At 38.9% G+C, this 21,941-nt stretch overlaps 1 protein-coding gene across 1 annotated transcript in view; it reads right to left on the bottom strand.

Annotated features, from left to right (window-relative positions):
- The window catches only part of STXBP6 (syntaxin binding protein 6), a 153,780-nt gene extending 132,974 nt beyond the window's left edge, over nt 1-20,806 (bottom strand). Inside the window, exon 1 of the mRNA XM_074585045.1 lies at nt 20,734-20,806. The gene's annotated coding sequence lies outside the window, so the exon portion shown is untranslated. The remainder of the gene's footprint in view (nt 1-20,733) is intronic.
- Nucleotides 20,807-21,941: the final 1,135 nt, after the last annotated feature.

The raw sequence follows: 21,941 nt of genomic DNA on the forward strand, positions 1-21,941 counted from the left end.
TTCTTAACAGGTCTTACTGATGTAACTATAATCATTTTGCCGCAACTACAGATTGTATGTAGGTACCACTGGAAATAATACGACTGGAAATAAATTCCTGGTGATGAGAATGATGATACAGCGGGAGAGGTTGCTCAGAGGGGCAGTTGAATAGCCATCACTGGGAAGGCCAAATCTGTCTTTGACGTTAGCCCTACTTTGAGTTTGCACAAAATCACCTCTAAAGGTCCCAGCCTAATTAAATTTTCCTGTGATTCCACGCCTGAGTTAGATTCAGGTGTCATCCTGAAGAACTGGGAGGAGGCTCTCGCTGAGGCCGGCACAGATGTTCAAAACCTGCCCGAGAAGGTTTTATCCTGACCTGGCACTGGGGGTGCATGAGGAGGTGGACCCTGACTGCAGCGAACTCTGCAAAGCTCTCCTCTGTCCTCATGGCAGCCAGACGTCTGGTAAGACAGAGAAGGTTTCTTGTAACCTCCCATATAAAACTCTTCAAGGAACCACTATTGTACTGTCTTTTCTAACTAATTTGTGTATTGCTGAATCTTCAAAGTGGGAATAAGGAGTAAGAAACATTGCAAGGAAGCATTTTATTGTAAAAAAAACCCTCATTGCAGGCAGGACAAAATGATAAGACATCCTTTTGAAGTACACACTGAGCTATAAAAATTTTTCACTCACCGACACTGCTGCTTATATCTTCTTTTTTTTTGGTTTTTTTAAATAAGAATCATCAAATAAAACCATAAAATCAGAAAATCCATATCTGCAGAGCAGTTGATTCAGCATCGGTCAAAAATTGGAAGAACATAAATCTTAGAGAAGCGTCAAGATCTTGACAAGCTTTGTTCTCTGCAAATCAGATTTGTTGTTCTAATGATTGTGTTTACCTCTGTTTCTGCAACCAGTCTTGACAAAGACACAAGAAGGCAGATATGAAAACCTGTCCCAGAAATAATTGTGCACCACTGCTCCCTGAATTGTTTTGATAGCTTTTTTTTCTAATATGAATTTATGATAACATTAAGATAGATTTTCTGTGGGATATTTCCTTATTTTTCTACCACTGACCATCTGTCTGCCTTTTGTGAGGACACATCAAATTGAAAATAGTTTCAAAGTTCTCTGTATCATAGACTTAATATGTGAAATATTTTTAAATTCAGGGTTAGATTTCAGTTTGCTTCTGGTAAAATCAGCCACAAGCTCTGTTAGTGCATTAACACTGAAAGAGGTTCGTTGGTTGCCAATGCTAGAGCTCCTACTGAAATTACATCAGACGCAATTTGTACAGACAGGTTTCTTGGATGGGAATGCATGCATGTGGGAGAATGTGCTTTTTTTTAGAATAGTAAGGATTATTAGGTAGAAGTCCAGTTACAACCTGAAAGCTCTAAGATACATAGCTCACATCAATGACAATAAATTAAATCTTGTCTGCAGAGGCAGAAAGAATCAAACCAGTGGACTTCAGAAAGAAATCAGTAGGTTATTTAATGAACATTATTTTTTTTTAATGTTTACATGTGTACCTGTATCTACATCCTACATACGCACATAGATATATGTGTTTCTGTGGAGATACTGTTTAACATTATCACCTTACTGAAATAATCACAGTCCTCAAAGGCTCAGTACAAGTGCCCTGAGAATTTCTGCAATAGAGGTGAAACAGCTTCGTGCAGTGAGGCCTAAACAGTGCAAAGCCGTGTGCTTACTCGTGGCATGGGCTCTCTGCTGCCCGGGACTGTCGGGAGCAATAGGACTCACAATCCTTACTTCAGAGAGAAGAGCCTTGGAGTTCAGTCAGCTCCAGCACTGTAAGCGTCTCAAACTTTAAACAGGTTTCACTGCATACAGCAAAGGGCAGTAGCAAGCATGCATGCTTAATAACCTTTGAGTTTCATTTTGTATTTAAGAAAATCAATTAGCAACCCATACATAGCATTATATCCAGCCTCTCCAATCATTTAAAAAAATGCGTTAGGTAAAATGGCTTCGTGTATTCTGACAGTGAATTAAATGTCCAATGGACAATTTTCCACTCATGATTAGCTGATTAATGGCACCGTTCCCTGAGGGGGCTAGTCAAACCATGTTTGTCAAAATAAACAGCTATGCATATATATATATACACCCACATATATACATATATATAGGCACAGAAAGAGAAAGCAATAGATGTTCAGTTTGTCTATTTCTTTCAAAACTGAGGTCTAATCAATACTGTGGGTTTTGACCTGAAATCACTTACCAAATAATACAATTGATAGCACCATCAGGGTTCTTTAACTACTGAAAATGCTGATTCAATTGCTGTAGTCAATATACAGACACATAATAAATTTTGGACTGGGGGAAGTTAATGTATTTACAATACAGCATTTGAAGGATTTGAGCATATGTAATGGAACGTTGCTTTAAAGATTAATAGTCTTGAGGATTTGAAAAAGAATGAGTGACTTTTCCTTCATATTAGAAAATGAATTTCACTACACATCTATATATGGCCAGTGATGTTAACTTCCTAAGAGGGATGATAAACTTCCCAAGTACTCGAAGTTTGCTCTTCTGAATACCAAGAGATCAATTTTAAAGTGCAGTTCATTCTGAAATGCTTTCATTCTCTGAATAATAGTAACGACAGTAAAATTAACTTCCTTTCATGTTATTATTACTCTTCATTGTAAACATTTCTTAGGATAAATTCTTAGGATAAATTGGACAGACCCTCTTTGCAACTTAAGCTTTGTCTTTGTTAGGTTTCGTTGTTAACGCTTCTGATAATTATCTAAAATTTTGAAAAATGGATTCTATATTGGTTTCTCTGTCTATGAAAGAGAGAACCAAATATGAAAACAAACCAATCTCTTGATTAAATTTAGTTCTAAAAATACATTCAGTACCGTTAGTAGAAAAGTTTCCTGTGACACATTTAAACTAATGATGCACAAAGTATTAGAGTTGCCTTTTGTTGTTAATCTATTGAAGAGGCATAATGATGAATACAGTCAATGAATAAATTCCAGAATCTGTTTCCAACAAAACATTCACTCTCAACTGCTGAAGCACCAACGTCAGACCTAGTAGCGTATTTCCAACTTGAAGTTAAAACTGCATTCTGTTAACTATTCTACTTTCAAGTCTTACGCTATAGAACTGAGAAAAGAAAATTTGTCTAGAAAATGAGAGCATGTGAGAAGAAGATATTGTACATATAATTGATTTCTATTCCATTTCTAGGCCATTTAGTTGTCATCTGGCACATTGTCATCATGTGTTTTGTTTCACTACGATGCTATTTTTAACCTGCGTATCTGGCAAACAGCAAAAATTCTCTCCTTTATAAACACTTTAGTGTCTAGATAAGCAGCACTATAAACAGCTTCCATTGACACCATCTTGCCTAAGTGAAAAAAGTTTTGGATATTTGTTGTATTTGCTCACTTTTGTGTTTAAAGGTAAACTGTTGTGGGTTTTTTTTAACATTAGAAAAAAAAAAGAAAGGCCATAACCCTGTTATACAAGTTCTGTCTCATAAGACTTGCTTCTCTGGAAGGGGAAATAGAGGAAAGTAGTCAGGCCCAAAATTCCTAAAATAAAAAGGACAGTTGAGGAAGAGAAAATCATGAAATGATACACTCTTGTTAATAACCAAATGCTAGTTTTAAAAGTTAGTGTTCCGTGAGTGAGAATATTACTGCAGCTAACTTGTGTTTTTCCACGGCATGATTGACGTTAATGACAAATATTCTGCAGTGTGTGCTGGCCCTGCTCCGAAACGCGTACTTTGGCTTCACTGTGTTCTTGTAGCTGCCTAATTTCAATGAGGTTACTCCTCTTTTCCTCTTGCAATCTTCCCAATTTTTCTATTCATTTTCCTTTTAATAAAGTAATGTTTCCCTTGTGTACCAGTGAAATTTTATTTCTAAGACTGGAAAAACATTTTTTTGTTCGGCTGAAGTTTTTCATAAATGCATAGGATTAAAAAGCCCACTCCCCTACTACTTACAGCCTGTAGGCCAAATCCAGAAGACTCTCTTTCTTTTCAACTGGCATCTTTTATCTGTACATCTTTAATATTCTTCTGTGCAACAGTGCAGACGCAAGTACTTATGATGGTAAAGCCTTCTCATGGAGATAATAAAGGGTACACTGCAATAATATATAGCGTGATACACAGAAAACCACACCGTGTCCTTTAAGAGGGTAAGACATTTTAAATGAAGTAAATGGAAAACTTCATGGATTTTTGTATATATTTTCAGTACACATTTGTTTTCAAAATACTTAGTGAACTGTGATTTTGTTCTCAGGTGTTAGCAATGAGAACTCTGAGTCAGGGAATTATAGCTGGAATAAGTGTTTAACATAACAAAAAGCTAACTTAAACTAGGGAAAAGCTTTGAGGAGAGAAAGGGTTCTGTTCATACCTAAGGCCACGCATCCATGTTCATTTAAAGGAGAGCCCTGTGCCCTCAGATCACCGAGTACTGCAGATTTGAATAGGACCCGGTATGAATAAAGAGAGCACATACTATGGCATTTCCATCTGCATGCTCTGTGGGCATGTGGGCTGCTGTTCCAGATTGCCTGGTGTTTTTCCTTTGCTTATCTGCATGGCACATTGAGGAGTGCTTTTGGCAGCTGGTTCCCAGGCTCTCTTGTTTCTGAGCTCAGCTCTGCAGAAAAGCCCCAGATAAAGGGCCAAATCACTATCAGGACAACATTACCTTTCAGCCCAGTCATTTCCAGAGTGCTTTTTAGAAGCCGTTCTGGTCTGAAACCTGACAGCAGCCTGACATCGGGAATGGGGCTGTGTGGTCACTGAATGGTGAGCATTGTTTCCTGCTCTCCAAAAACCGCAGAGTGGCAGGCCGGGAGCAGAGCTGGCAGTGCAACCGGTGCGTCTGACTGCCAGATGTCTGTCTCACAAATGTCCAGACACCTATGCCAGATAGTGTCTGGACCCTGAGGGAGATACTGACTGAGTGCTGTAGAGGGATCATCGGTGGAGCAACAGCTTCCAGATAAGAGTCGATGCCCATGCACATAACTCTGTGCCGATTTCACCCTTTAGCTGCTGGAGTAGACAACTGACCTCAGGGAACCATGGGCTGTTGAAGGAACATTTCTGGAAGCCAGTAAGCCTACTGCTGACAATCATCTGTCAAAATAAGGGAGGAGGTGGCATTCACCAGTTCAAAAGCTCTTGCCTATCATCCCTGTGAATGGTGCATACAAAAGGGGTCATCCCATGTCCTTTCTCCCCCCGGTAGCATCAGGATATGCTGTCCTAAGTCTCTGTTCTGCTTAATTCTCAATTCTTCACCAATCATCACCCAGAGTGGAGGGGGAATCCCTTACTCAAATCTAAGAACTTACTCAGACAGTGACTGGCCTAACCCAAAAGTTCTGATGTTTGTTATAGTTCTCCCAAGTCTCTTGAAGAGCTACTTATCCTGATGGCCCAAAGCAAGGCAACATTAAAATCACTCAATATTTATTTGGCTTTCTATGTTCAAGACGTTAGTTAAGAGAAGTCATTAAATTTTCCTATGGCCCTGTAATCAAACAGAAGTTTTTACTTAATATTATTCATATTTCAGTGTCAAGTAAGGAGATTTTCAGTACATAAGGACTGGTTAAAAAAGAAGCAAGATGTCCCAACAGCTGTGGGACTCTAATTAGATTTTGCAAACCCCAAAACTGATCAACTAACACAATTGTTGGAAATTGAAACCAAGCTGAACAAAAATTATATATGTTGAATTGACATATTAGCTATTAAGTATTAGAAAAGTATGTTCTCATAAATTAGAATTATTATAAATAATTATTAAGTGCTCTACATAAATGGTACTGATACCGATGTCAGTGCTTTTAGATAATCACAAGAAGAAATAAGAAAAACAAACCTATTGATTTTTATGTAATTTTTATTTACAAGACTCTGCAAACAGGATATAGTGACAAAGGACAATAGGTATATTTCCTTAAAAATATACTATCACTTTGTCGTGTGCACAAAATATTTAAAAATCAATAGAGTGAAGAGTGTGAAGTCTTCAAGGTAGGTACTTATTTTTTGGAGGAAAACTCCAGAAAAGAAACACATTACATTGAATAGCACTGAAAATGACTCCCAAAATTATGTTTTTAGTAATGTAATTGCAGGGGGAAAAAATACATAAAGTATAAACAAAGTAGTAATGTTTTTAACAGTTACGAATTGACACTTTGTGTTACGACAAGTCAGCTAGGAAGAAAAATTGTGTAGAGGGAATAAATATTATTATATAATGTGATTTTTATTTTAACAAGTATATAAAAACTGTGTTAAAAATTATGCTCCCGCTAACTAAGATGCCACATTACCAGCATTTGATTCTCACATGGGGAATGATTAATTCAATTAGAATGCAGTTTTGATGACTGGGCTAAGAAAATACTTGTTGACATTACATTGTATATGAAAATGACTTCTCAAATTTTAAAAATATGATTTGGTTAGTGTGCATAGGAGAGTACTAAAACCTGTGTTTTGGTTTGCTTCAGAAATGTAGAAACCTGCAAATAAAATGCAATTGCTTTAAAAACACATTGTGTTTACAATAATGAACATACACTTTCGTGAGCAAATGAAGGATGGGACAGGAACTGAGACTCCCAGTTTTTGAAGGTAGACAAGTCTAACAATAGAATATTTTACATTATTTTTAAATCTCAGAACAAAAAGCTAAAATTCCATACTCAGATAAATGAAGACCATTTAAAATCAGAACTGTTTTTTTTAAATGTCTTCATAGGGTATTGTGTCTCACACAAAAGTAATGTTAATACGTGGTCATACTTTGAAGACATTTCTTGAGTTGCCTTAGATGATGATAGGGGACTATGGAGGTGTATTTTTATTTCTAGTGAGAAAACTTAGATACTTGTCTTTTAGGTAGCTGAATTCTACACTGCAGGTTTCTGAAGGAGACAGCATGGTTATGCTAGCTATTCCTCTAGAGAAGGAAAGGCTAAGAAATGTAAGCAAAGGGCAAGAAGAAAGCTAAGGTCTGCTTTTTCTTTTCTTGGTCTAAGACAATCTGCTAATCTGCTGTGTCTGTCCTAGAAAGAGAGAACGGTGAGCTCTGCGCAAGCTCCTTGCTGACTCTCTTGCCATCTTGGGAACTAGCATGGACATCTGAAATCGGCGTCTGTACCTGCAACAGAGGTGCTCTGCATGCTTCTGTCCTTAGGCAGACTGAGGCATCACATGTATCACTTACTACTTGGGAATTTTTCAATTGTTACACATTTTTCCAGACTTCCACGCTACCCAAAGTTGCTTCTGCATGTTAAATCCCTCTCCATATGGCAGGGGTTCCACTGAGGGCCAAAAGCGTGGAGAAGCCATGAGAGAGGTTGCTGTAGTGCTCTCCTCAATACATTGTGCTACTCTTGGAGAAAAATATAGGTGAATTCTTCCTTGTGGAATTTGCTGCCAAATTTGGAGATGTGTCTTGGCCATTCTGCAAGTGGGAGAGAGAGAAGAGAGATTTGGAGAAAAATATGAAAAGCCATGTGGGATTGAGAAGGGGCCAGAGAAACAAAACCAAGTTCTCTAGAGCATGTTCTGGCACCAGCATATACAACATCTTCATCAAACATCAGAGCCCTTGGCTTGCATTTTGCATCTGCAGTCTCTGCATAGAGCAGTTTGTTACTGTACACAATTCAGGTTTTGGTGAAAGCTGGAGAGAAAGCCTGGTGGTGATCAAGGCATCTGTGGGGAGTGCCTAAGAAGTTTATTTATGCCAAATATTTTCATATAGGCGTACGATGCAGCCATTCATAGCCTAAATAAAAAAAAGCCTGAGCATTTCAATCAGTTGCTAGATACCTGAAACATGGGTTTTGCCTCAGAAAGGAGAAGGTTGTTTTTCATCCTGCTCCTATGTGGCTTTTTTGGTGCACGTAAGCGTAGCTGGGACTGAAATGGAAAAAGAGGGGAGGGTCACGAGGCTCTGGGGATACTTCTGCGGAAAGCAGGTGTTGTTGTCAGATGGATACTACTAACACCAGGGAAACAGACTAATAAGCACATTTGAGCCTCTGATAGTACGGTACAGTAAGGCATAGCTATTGAAGAAGACAGCAAAATTACCACTGATTTGACAAAAACAAATTTTCTCTTAATGCTCCAGACTAACAATGCATGGACACGTTTCTGCAGAAATAAGCTAAGTAGTCTCTTCACCACTCTGCCAAACCGAGTGTTTATAGAATGGCAAGGGTGGAGAGGCTGCGAAGAGCAATTGTCTCTGCTTCAGCAATGAGAACCACAATTCCTCACACTCACTCTGCTACGGTGCTATAATTATCCCTCAGTACTTGATGACTAATTTGAAGCCAAGCACTCTTAGAGGCTGCCCAAGTAATATTTTAGGTATATTTTTAGAATTCATGGTTTTTCGGTTGGAAACAAAATTAATCAAACTCTGGTAGTTCTTACTACCTATCTCGAATACGCGCTCTGGATACAAATGCAGCGGAATTTGATTCCAGCTTAAGTTTATGAAAAATGCTTTATCTTGGCTATATAGGCTGCAATTTCTATAATCAGTAAGGGCAGTTTGCATTTCAGTTGTATATTAATCTGAAGAATTCAGAAGCACGTTGCTAATAAATCTCTGCCTGGAGCCTCTGTGAGAATAAATAGTATGACTGTTTCCTAAAGAGCTTAGATTAAGGCATGAAGATATAAAATGTGAAGAGAAATTAGAATTCTTTGAGTCAACCAGTAAATAAACCTTTTCCTTTTGCGCACTTTGCAGGAAGTGAGGTGTGAAATACTAGCTTAAAATGTATTTTGCTTTCTAAATCCAACTGTAGTAAAAATAATAGCTTGTAACAAAACCCTGAAGAATTTATGGTGTACAACACAGCATAGCAAGTCACAAATAACCTTCCACGGTTTCTAAAAGCATCAATGTAATACTTTCCTGCAGCAGAGGCAGGACCTTTGTTTTCCCAGCATATACATTTTTTTCCCCAGAGGATGTCTAGGAGTTTGATATTCCTCTGTGAATAAAAAGGAGGCAGAGTTCTTTCCGAATGCAGGCTGCAGGCGTGCAGCCTTTAGCAGTTTACACTCCACTGAGAGCAAAATCGTGAATCTCATATTCCTTGAAAGCACTTGCTCTTCTGTGACCCAGAAGCAGGCCTTCTGTGGTCAGAAGAAATTTATATCTGGATTTTGAAGCCCTGCCAAGAGCCCATTTTGGACTATAGAAATAGCTTTTTACGTATCAGTTTTTCTAGGTGCTTTGACATCACTTGATGGATTCACAGCTTCTGGGGCCATTCTTTTAGGGAAAAGTACAGTCATCTTGACTCAGTCTCTAATATAAAGGCTTAAGGGTGAAGCACAAGTAAAAAATCAACACAAATATTTTTCCTATATTAAAAGACAATATGAAAAGATAATTTTTGGAAGATGGTTCCACTGATAGATATTAAAAGTAACGTTTTTCTTTTAAACCTCCAGCTTAACTGATCTGCCAGAATCCAAAAGGGGAAGGATCATTTAAATGCCCTAGTTCTTGTACGCTTTCCTTATGCATTTGCTGTCAGCCATTGGCAGGATTAGATAGACCTTTGCCCTGGCCCTGTGTAACATTCCTTAGATTTCAGTGCTGATATTCCAAACACAACAGTGTTGGCTCCTGAATGAAAAGTCAAGTGAAACACACAATAAGAAAATGTGAAACTAAAAAATTATTTCAAGACTAATGGTATAGAAAACTGGAAAAAATAACGAACAATTTGAAAAGGAACATTTTAATGGTGTAATACAAAAATGACAGGCTAACAGGGAGTAAGTTTCCTTTTTTACTTGAAATAATTCTGTAAAGGCATATATTATTGTGCAGGATTACCTTGCTTTCTTTCAAGATAAGCATACTAAATTTCCTTTTGATCAAATTATTATTTTTTTTGTATCACACTTCTTATGAAGGTCAGGGTCTGGATCATAAGTGATGTGAAAGATGTGAAAGTGTGTGTGAAGTGATGTGAAAGAATTTCTGTGAGTTACTTGTACTGTGAATCTTCAGATGCCATAAAGTACTGCAGTGCTCAGCACAGCGACATAAAGCTATTTATTTTACCTAGCATTTATTTCACCTGTGTGTGCTCTAGAGGAGCTTACAAGCTAGCTGAAGTCTGTATCATGACACACTATAGTCCAGAAGTATATATATTTGTGCATATACACACACTATATATATCCATATATGCTACATATAATATTTTTATATAGTGTGTATATACATGCGTATATAAACAGATAGGCAAATTCAGAGACGGGAACACAACAGACGGCCTAGAAAATTAAATTAAGGTAAATTAAAATTAAATCCAGACATCTTCACAGTAATGGAAATACAGCATGACCAGGGATTTTACTTCAGTTGTTACCAAATACGACCGGAAGGAAACACATGTGTAATCTAGTTCATCTTCCTACAATGATAGCTAGCCAGGCAGCAAAATTTTAGTTCAGAGCACCACAATTTCTCCACAAACCTGCTTCACAAACCCCCATATGCTTCTGTATGCCCCACCTCTACCTGCTGCTGCCCGTAGTGTTGTATAGCTGCCTGACTTGGATTTGCAGAGAGCACTCAGATATATCCATGTACTTACTCAAAAGCTGTTAAAGGAAATTTGGGTTTTAGTCTTACATATTTCATTATCACACGTTCAAATTTTTTTTTCCATGCTCTTTCCTTACCTTTTGCTTTTCAAATACATTTGGAAAACATAGAAGTTGAGTGGCTTGCAGTATAAAGCTTAGCTTTCAAGCTTTCAACCTGGCTTCCTTTCCATTGCTTCCAATATCTGCAAATGTGCAAAATGGAAAGTACGATTTATGCAAACTGCTGTATTTATTTAAGTCTGGTTCATTTCAGGATAAGCGGCACAGTCAGGTGTGAAGAAAGCAAGCAGGTAAGTCTTGACCCGAAGCTAGAGGGCTGTGTACTTAGACACCTGTGCAGTGTAGTCTAATACCCATATCTGGAAAATCACAGCCTCATGCTTGCAAGCTCAAAAAGGAACGCAGCATATTAAAAGTTATGTGAAATCTTAAAGATGTAAGTGAAACAAAGTAAAAAGTGCATTCCATATGGCCCTTGTACAGTCATTTGATGCCTGAAAACACATTAGATGATTGAATTTTAAGAATAAGGGAGTAAGCTGTATCTGTAAGACTCATATTTCTATAGCAGAGAAACATTCCATACATGGACGATAGAGGAAAATGAGGTTCAAATGAAACACCGAATAGTGCAATTCTTTAGCACTGAGTAATCTATTCATGGACAAGGATCACAGCTAGTATTATAGAATCATGGAATCATTTAGGTAGGAAAGGACCTTTAAGATCATTGAGCCCAACTGTAAACCTAACACTGCCAAGTCCACCACTAAACCATGTCCCTCAGCACCACATCTACACGTCTTTTAAATACCTCCAGGAACGGTGACTCAACCACTTCCCTGGGCAGCCTCTTCCAATGGTTGACAACCCTTTCAGTGAAGAAATTTTTCCTAATATCCAATCTAAACCTCCCATGGTACAACTTGAGGCCATTTCCCTTTGTCCTATCGCTTGTCAGTTGGGAGAAGAGGCCAACCCCCACCTTGCTGCAATCTCCTTTTATGTAGTTGTAGAAAGCAATAAGGTCTCCCCTCAGCTTCCTTTTCTCCAGGCTAAACAAACCCAGTTCCCTCAGACGCTCCTAAGACTTGTTCTCCAGACCCTTCATCAGCTTCGTTGCCCTTCTCTGGACCTGCTCCAGCACCTCAATGTCTTTTTTGTAGTGAGATGCCCAAAACTGAACACAGTATTCGAGGTGCAGCCTCAGCAGTGCGCAGTACAGGGGGATGATCACTTCCCTAGTCCTGCTGGCCACACTGCTTCTGACACAAGTCAGGATGCTGTTGGCCTTCTTGGCCACCTGGGCACACCGCTGGCTCACATTCAGCCAGCAGTCGACCAACACCCCCAGGTCCTTTTCTGCCAGGCAGCTTTCCACCCAAGCCTGTAGCACTGCATAGGGTTGTTGTGACCCAAGTGCAGGACCCAGCACTTGGCCCTGTTGAACCTCATACAGTCAGCCTTGGCCCATCGATCCAGCCTGTCCAGATCCCCCTGTAGAGCCTTCCTACCCTCAGGCACATCAACACTCACTCACAACTTGGTGTCATCTGCAAACTGACTGAGGGTGCACTCAATCCCCTCATCCAGGTTGTTGATAAATATACTAAACAGAAATAGACCCAGTACTGAGCCCTGGGGAACACTACTTGTGACCGGCCACCAACTGGATTTAACTCCATTCACCACATCTCTTTGGACCCAGCCATCCAGCCAGTTTTTAACCCAGTCAAGAGTATGCCTATCCAGGCCATGAGCAGCCAGTTTCTCCAGGAGAATGCTGTGGGAAATGGTGCCAAAGGCTTTACTAACATCAAGGTAGACAACATCCACAGCCTTTCCCTCATCCACTAAGCAGGTCACCTTCTTTTAGAAGGAAATCAGGTTAGTCAAGCAGGACGAGCCTTTCATAAGCCCATGCTGACTGGACCTGATTGCCTGTACGTGTCGTGTGATGGCACTCAAGATGATCCATAACCTTCCCCAGCACCAAGGTCAGACTGACAGGCCTGTAATTCCCCTGATCCTCCTTCTGGCCCTTCTTGTGGTCGGCCCTCATATTTGCTAACCTCCAGTCAACTAGAACCTCCCCAGTTAGCCAGGACTGATGAGAAATGATGGAAAGTGGCTTGGTGAGCACTTCTGCCAGCTCCCTCAGTACTCTTGGGTGGATCCCATTGAGCCCCATAGAATTGTGTGCATCTAAGTGGTATAGCAGGTTGCTAACCATTTCCTCTTGGATTATGGGGGCTTTATTCTGCGCCCCTTCTTTGTCATCCAGCTCAGGGGGCTGGGTACCCAGAGAACAACTGTTCTTACTATTAAAGACTGAGGCAAAGAAGGCATTAAGTACATCAACCTTTTCCTCAGCCTTGGTCACTATGTTTCCCTCCACATCCAATAAAGGATGGAGATTCTCCTGAGCCCTCCTTTTGCTGTTAATGTATTTATAGAAACATTTTTTATTATCTTTTATGGCAGTAGCCAGATTAAGTTCTAGTTGGGCTTTGGCCCTTCTAATTTTCTCCCTGCATAGCCTCATGAAATCTTTGTAGTCTTCCTGAGAGGCCTGCCCCTTCTTCCATAAGCCATAAACTTTCCTTTTCTTCCTGAATTCCAGCCAAAGCTCTCTGTTCAGTCAGGCCAGTCTTCTTCCCCACCAGCTTGTCTTTCAGCACACGGGGCTGGCCGGTTCCTGCACCTTAAAGATTTCCTTGTTGAAGAATGTCCAAACTTCTTGGACTCCTTTGCCCTTCAGGACTGCTTCCCAAGGGACTCTGTCAACCAGTTTCCTAAACAGGTCAAAGTCTGTCCTCTGGAAGTCCAAGGTGACATTTCTTACATATAAACACTCAACCCTACTGTCACTATCATCAAGCCCTAGACAATCAAAACACTCCCTAACAGACAAGGCTACCCCACCGCCTCTCCTTGCTGGCCTTTCCCTTCTGAAGAGTTTATAGCCATCCAATGCAGCACTCTAGTTTTGAGAGTCATCCCACCATATTTCCATGATGGCAACTATATCATAGTTTTCCTGATGCACAATGGCTTCCAGCTCCTCCTTTTTGTTCCCCATGCTGCATGCATTGGTGTAGATGTACTTCAGTTGGGCTATTGATCGCACCACCTTTTTGGGTGGAGAAGATCTAATTCCTACATGACCATTCTCAGACCCTTCTGTGGTTTCTAACACATCAATATCCCTTGTGTCTTTGCTGTTGCATGGCTCTCTATCCCCTATGTCCACTGAAATGACAGACTGAAAAGCCTTGCTGGCACATCAACCCTCAAACCCCCAGGCTTATCCCTAGCTAGCCTGGTTTTACCCCTTTCCCCCTTCAAATCTAGTTTAAAGCCCTTTCAATGAGCCCTGCTAACTCCTCTTCATCTGATATATTTCCAATTGCAGATTATCTGGGTGTTAGTTACAAGTATTTTTGAATGATTAACCCCTCAAATGCTGTTACACTCAGGAAAGATATAATATACAACCCTGGTTTGTCCAATATTCATTTTCTCAAGACTTTCTAGATAGATTTTTGTCATTTCACAAGTATGAACATTTTTCTTTCCCACTCATTTTTCTTCCCCACCTGTCAGATTTACACACTCCATCTGGAATCTGAAAAAAGCAAGCTGTTCATTCCCTCTACTCCCCTTTCTAATAAGGATTCTGCAGTCAGAGCTAAGCTGATAATTTGGATGATGTAGAAGGAAAGCTGCAGTCCAGCTCATTCTTCCATAACTGTATTGATACTTTAACACAGAATTGAAAAAAAAAAAAAAAAAAAGTCTTTGGCACTGACATGAGTATATCTGACTCCACAGCATTCAAGGATATAGATTCAGAGTAACAGGACATTACTCCTTACAATGTTATTTTTCCTGACCATAACCTCTGCAGGTTGGTTTATTAGTGGATATCATTTTATCACATTCTCAAGATGCCTACAGGTAATGAACCTACATATATTTCTTTATCTGTATCAAGAAGAAAATGTCTCTGTACAGCTTCAAAACAGTGCAAGACTGGAGACTAGAATTTCTTTCTTCCAGAAAAATATACACTTCTTCATTTGTCCATATAGCATTGCTGGAACATTTATCTGACTATTGAGCTGTACCATGAGTAGAAATACCGCATTCAGTATTTAACTGGGAAAAAAAGATCTGATTTATGAAATCACAAAATAAACAGGGAAGAAAAGATGGCTGTCATCCTAAATGACAAGCTCATAGCAGCTAGGCTCTTTTGGGAAACTGCCAAACATCAGTTACCTCCCACATACGTGACTGCAGTTCTAACATTAAAAAACAGACATTAAAATCATGTAAATATAACCAACTTTCTGAGATACAACAAGTATTAACAGTTTCACATTCATTCATTTAAAAGCATATTGGAAAAATAAATCCAATCTGCACTGACATCTGTTATGTTACAGTTTTTCAGTTAATGCATTACAGCTAGAAAGTGGATTATTTTTCCTTTCTGAAAATAACTGAAAACTGTAAATATTCTTTTATTTATTAGAGAAAGCAATAGCAAAATAGTTTACAGAGATGAGATGAGAGGTAAATAGGATATACTCTCTTTACTGATTTTGGTGTATATTTGTGGGCAGAATGAACATAATGGACAATATCACAAATGTCTGACCATGGCAAAAACAATAAAAAAAAAGAGATATTCATAAAGGAATTCTACAGTCTGTATTTCCATAATGTGAACAGAGGTGATTTTACATACTATAAGCACAGAAAGACAGGTAAGAAACATAATTGGAATTGTAATAGTGTATTATTTGACTCACCAGTAAGTAATAAGCAAAGCATTAACACACATTTTATTTTTCCATTTCCTTGTCATATGCACTAACGGATGTGGAAGGAATTCATACAACTTCATTAAATGACAGCTGTGCCCTGTCCTTGCACACACTAGCATTTAAACTTAACAGGGGGAACAGTGCCACCTTCTGAACCAGCATGTTCTCTTTCACACCTGTCTCTCATAGTGGGTGTTTTCTTTAAAAAAAAAAAAAAGGAATGTCATTCCGTTTCATGGTCTGCCATGATTCTTAGATTTGGCTGTAAAATGGAAGCTTTTTCCACTTCATGTTGCTAAAGATAAAAATTCCTATTAAAAATTATTCATATGGGAAGCAAGGCTTTTCCACCTTAGAAAAATGGGAAAAAAACCCTCAAACAAAAAACTCCAGGTAAAATAGAAAAAAAAAAAATCTTAACATATTATTTTTTCCAGCACTGGAAGAGTTTTTCATTATCTGTTTCTGTTTATTTTCTCTTTCTTCTGGGGAAAACATGTATATATGTATATGTAGACAAGCTTGTATGCTATTTATTTTCTTTTTGTTTAAAAAAACCCACAAAATATTGGCTGTAGAGTTTAATTTGCAGGCCTATTTTCTCAGTCTGTTTTGCAGAAGAGGAGAGGCCTGAGAGAAATTTTGGAAGCTTTGGCTACTGTCTAAACCTGCTGCTTTGTATTTTTGACTTTGTTAATAATATATAATGCATGCACTGCAGGTATGTGAATGAGCAAGACCCCTGAACAAATTGCATTTTACCCTCTAATATCATATCAGCTCCCTGTATCAGTGGATATAAACATCTTTCAGTTATACATACTTCAATGTTATCTTCCGTGAACAAGCATTGCTGCGCTAACTTCTAATAATCATTAAGTAGTAATGTAGTAATTAATCAGTTATAAATCACGGATACTTGCTATTCGTTCTCTGAAGATTTCTTCCATAGCATATGGCCTATTACACAGGCAAAAATAATTCATAAAAGGGATATTTTAAGAAATTATTTGCCATTAGTTTCAGTATAAGTACCATTCACTTCTTAGGTCCCATGTCAATTAACACCTGTGGAACGGAACAATGGACTAATAGACTAAATCAGGTTCAGAAGAGATTTCCTTTGGTGTTATTGAATGTCTGAAAAGCCAGCCCCTTCAGGGGACTGAACTTGAGTTGTTCAGACAAAAGGTTATTCTAATATTCCACGTAATTTAAGGGCTTAGTTTATCAGTTTAACAGCTTTCTCATACTACAAATCACCTTTTTCAGCTCACATCTTATTAGGATAGGTGATAGTAAAAGACAAAAGGCAGAAGAAACAATTATTTGCAAATTATCATGTTAGATATTTGTTATAAATGAATATTGTTTATTTAATCATTTGGATTCTGTTATCCGAGGAAATAGTTTTACTTCAGAAATATTTAAATAAAAATCTGATTTGCTACAGAAATTAATAACATTGATTCATAAATATTTATACTTTCATTCCAAGAGACATTATAAATTTAAATGTGGTCTGAGCAATTTTAAAAATAGTTTTATAACTAATCCTCCTTCCTTGTACACACAGAAATGCCCCTCTTCAAATGCAATATAAAGCTCATTCAAAGAATCTTTTTTTTAAAATAGTCTTCTTATACACTCCTATTTTTTCTGATTAAAGAAATCAAGCCTTATTTTCTCTAGTTGCAACCCGTCTATCACTGTAAGATCAACCCAAATTTATCTGTGTTTAGCAAAATCCTTGGACAAATGTGTAGAATTCAGTGAAGCCTAAAAATTATGCACAATTTTTCCATTTTGGCCCCAGCTTTTTTTTTTTTTTCCTATTGTTTTTTAACCAGAAAAAAATCAGCCAGTTCGGGGAATGCTGGCATTTCCCTTACATTCACCTAACTGCCAGGGGAACAAGGTTTTATTATTCTCACCCAAAAATAAATGCCAGGTTTGATATAAAATTCCAAAGCCATTACTTTTTTTGAGAGAGCAGGATGAATTAGCAAAGGGCCATACACCCGATTTACTCTCCTTCCTCTGCATTCAGCCACTTTTTCACCTCATCAAGTTATAGGCAGGGCAGACCCAGCTGACAAGATGTGTCATGGGGGCTGGCTCTCACGGGGCTGGCTCCTGCGCTGCTGGCTGGGTGGCTGGAGGACGGGATCTACTAGGAGGAATGGAAAGAACTGCGTTTGTTCTGCCTGGAGAAGAGAAAGCCTCCGGGAAGACCTTACTGCTGCCTGCAAATCCCTGATGGGAGGATGGAGAGAAGATGTTGTCAGACTCTTCTTGGAGGTGAACAGCAATGGGGCGAGAGGCAACAGGCACAGACTGGAACACAGCAAACTCCAATTAGATATAAAGAAACTTTTTTACCAAGAGGAACAGGTTGCCCCCAGAGGTTGTGGACTGCCCAGCTTTCAAGGTGTTAAGGGCTTGATTGGATTTGTCCTGGGTAAACCTGGTAAAATTTCACCTGCTCTGAGCAGGGGGTTGGGATGGATGCTAGTGGAGGTGCCTTTCAACCTAAATTATTCTGTAATTCAATGTGAGAAATGGCCAAATGACAACAGTCAGAGGAACAGGGTGGAGGGATGCTTCCCCAGCTGGCAAGGAAACATCTGGATGAAGAGGTCCGTTGTTCTGGTATCAGAGTGTCAGTGCCCATCCCAGCAGCTACACATTGCTCGCAACAAATATAAGCATTTATAAGCCCTGGAAGAACTAAAATATGCATGAATAAGACAACAGTTTCATGAAGTTATCATTATTTCTTTCTGTTAAAATGTGATTAATGAAGAAATCTCAAGGCTTTAATGTTCCACAGTATGAAAGACAATTCCTGTGATAGACTGGAAATTTTGTTTGCAAGTCCTAGATACTCGTTTCTGTTTTTTTTTTTTTTTTCTTAATTGCAAGCACCAACTTGTCTGTATCCTACCTTGAAAATGACTCCTGCTCTGCTTCAACACGTCTATGCCCCAGCACTTTTATTCTCTATCTATTTAAGCCTCAAACCAGTAAAATCTCTGTTGCAGCTGATATGGCTGTCTCTAAGACCAGCAGATAGTCAATCTCCAGGACTCCTGAGGGGCCAAGCTGCAGCTGTCCTTGCACAGGTGTTAATGGAGAACAGCAAAGGACACAAAAACCACTCCTCACTTGCAGACCTAGACACAACGCAGACTCAATTTTAGGCATTATAGGCTGGAAATACAAGAGTGTTAAAACATGGTGCTCTACTGCCAGAAAGACCAGATTCCATTCCCTCTCTCAGCTTCATACATTATCGGAGAACAAGATACACAGGGAGAAACACACCACTCTTCTTACAGGATTGTGTTGCATCTTTGAGCGTGTTTTCCTCTTATATATGTGTATGGCCATTGTTTTAGAAGGGGACACCTTGTGCTTAGTTCAGTTAGCAAATACTTTGATTTTTAGCCGAAGCCTGAGAGATGTTGAAAGGAGGCTCCAACAGTACAGAAGCACAGTTTTATGTTTTTAAGTGTTTTGAAAGTAGTTTCATATCTGTTAAAACACACTGGTAAAATCCAGCTTCTATAAAAAGTAGAATAGTATGTCCTGTGTGACTTCTTCAGAACAGGAAACTGAAACTAAGATTTCATTTGAAATCCTCTTTTAAAATCTCCTAAAGAGCCTCAGCCATTCTACCAGTAGTAAAACCAGACTCAGAGAAGCACTTCGGCTCCGGGAAGCCCCACAGCAAATGGTAGCATTCTTTATATAACAGCATGAACTGAAACGCACTTAGCCTGGGCTGACCCACATCTCAGCGTAGGAGGCCTAAGATAACACCTCACTTACTTACTCATTTTCTCTGCATGACCAGGTGTACATCCTAACCTGGGAGCACAGAGCTTCCACAAAATCAAACTGTCCTATAATTATGTGTGGCAGAGGGCAGAAGACTGCAGAGGAGACCTGACGTGCTCCTTTGCATATTTTGCCGACTTTTCCAAAAATAAATGCGATGATATTTAGGGAACCCTGATGTGTACCAGTTGTTCACATGCCATTTTTTTGGCCTGTGAATTTCCACATTGTACCTTGTTTTCCAGCACACACAGCAGCAAGGATCAAAAAGCAGTTTTAGTGTCAAGATAGCCAGGTACCAATTCTGTTCTCACGTACAAGACAAGATCCAGCTATGGTGAAGTTCAACGGTATCTTTCTGCCTCTTCAGTGCCACAGGAAATCTGAGCAGGAGCTATCTATAAGAGTTTGTATTTTACTGTGATCAGTTACTGGCACATAAGAATCACAATATACTTGGTTTTATTTCTTCATACAAGGTTTTAGTCAATAAAGGAGATGATCAACAGTATGAAATTGCTGTCTGAAGAGAAAATATTTCCCTTCCTAAAGGAAGCTTTATGCCAGACTAAAGTAGCAGAAGAAAAAAAATGAAGGTTTCGGCTAAATAATTTTATAGATTGTGCGTTGAGCTGTAGGAATTGTATTTTGCTGTTGGAGCCGGCACTGCTAGAAAGAAGAATCTCCTACAGAAAATGTTATCATGAAAGAAAAGGGGAAAAGGAAAAGACAAGCTATTTCTCCCTACATAGGGACTGCATTTGGCAGCTACACACAGAGTGCAAACTGGCATCATGACACATTCTTCTAGATTCTGCGACTGCCAGAAATAAGTCAGGTTAAAAAATTAACATCAGGTTGTTGCCTGTTCAACAATAAAGTAGGAATCACTAGAACGCAAACGTTATTTTTCATTTGATACATATCTATCAAAGAAGTTTCACTATAGCTCATTACTCACAAGACTGGATTCTGAACTGATTTATAAAAGGTAAATAAATGTCATGACCAACAGGATTCCTGAGTTCATTAGCTGGCCAGGCTGGGTAACCTGCACATAGCTGAGAAGGTAAAAAAAGATCTTAAAAACTAACGTACCATTGAATAGATAAAAAATGGTGCAATTCAGGCTAAAGAGCAAGAGAGAAACATGTGAAATAGGAGAAAAAATATCAAACAGTAAGACAGAAATAAGTTTATTGTAGCTTATCCTTCCTGATTCTTACTGGATGTTTGTCTGTTTTACTTGCTTAGATAATCCTGCTACAAATAAATACTGCTAATAAAAAGGTCAGCCTGTCAATTATTTTAGAAGATATTTGAACCAGCAGAGTAAGCTCTTACCACAATCTGAACCTGGTGCTTCTCAGATGGGAACTTCTCAGCAGCCATTTCAGCAGTTATGTGTCACCACCTCCACCTAGAGAAGTCCTGCTCACTCCTTACCCGTGTGCTCCCTGCTCTCATGGCTCAGTTGTGTCAGAAAATTGTTCGTATTTCAACGTAGTGAATCAGATGCGGGATGTAATCTGACAGAAGATGATTCCTCCCTCACTCTTCCTCCTTTCCATTTTTATCTGCTCAGCTCTCTGACCCAGTTCACTATAGAAACACACACGATCATTTGTGCTGGTATAAGGGATGGGAGGAATGAGGATAAAAGCATGTTTTTAGTGGTGACTGGCAATTCTTTATTTCCAGTATCTGTGCCTGTTTACGCTTACTGAAAGTTTTTGTTGAACAACCTTTTATTCTCTTCTTTGAAAAAAATCTTTTTTCTGCCTGACGTTACCTGCTGAACCTCCTCAGAGGGTAACTGTTCTGGAGACACATCTCTTACTCGTCTTTTCAAGCATTCACCCTTCTCAATTTCTACTCTGTCAGCAGCATTATTTCACTTAAAATCTTGAATGGCTATTCAAGTTTCTGAAGTACGCTTTCCCATGTAACACATGTCTTAATTCAGGCAAAGTCATAACTCCTCCCCCAAACAAACAAGGAGAAAAAAAAAAAAAAAAAGAAGGCAAAACAACAGCTGTTACTGTGGAAGCTTGAATCTAGCATTGCCAACCCCAAAGCTTTCTAAAGCTATTAAATTGGCTCACAAATCAGTCTGGGTTCCAGATGGGGTTCTATCTTTGTTCTGTTTTTATTGAGCTTTTCTGGGGTTGCTCTCTGAACTTTTTCATGGAAGTAATGAGGACAAGAATCCTACTTTTTGCGCCATAAAACCTGAGGTTCTTAGTTAACATTGATGCTAATGGCTGGAGTTTAGAAAAAAAAACCAAACAACACAAAGCAAACCAACAAAAACCAACCTGCTAGATAATGTAGATGTCAAGGTAAATCACAAAACTGTAATTTTACTAACATATTGCTATTATTATATCTAGGAAAACACTATGAAATTGCTGGTAACAAGCACAATGAGTGTGGCATTTCAGATACCACCTGGACTGTAGTTTAATACTTCTGCTTTCTCAGTAACTCTATTTACAGTGCTGCAAACAGTGTCCATTTACTGCAGTTACAGTTATGCACCTGAATTTCAA

This window comes from Larus michahellis, chromosome 4 (assembly GCF_964199755.1).
Source record: "Larus michahellis chromosome 4, bLarMic1.1, whole genome shotgun sequence".
Classification (NCBI taxonomy): Eukaryota; Metazoa; Chordata; class Aves; order Charadriiformes; family Laridae; genus Larus; species Larus michahellis.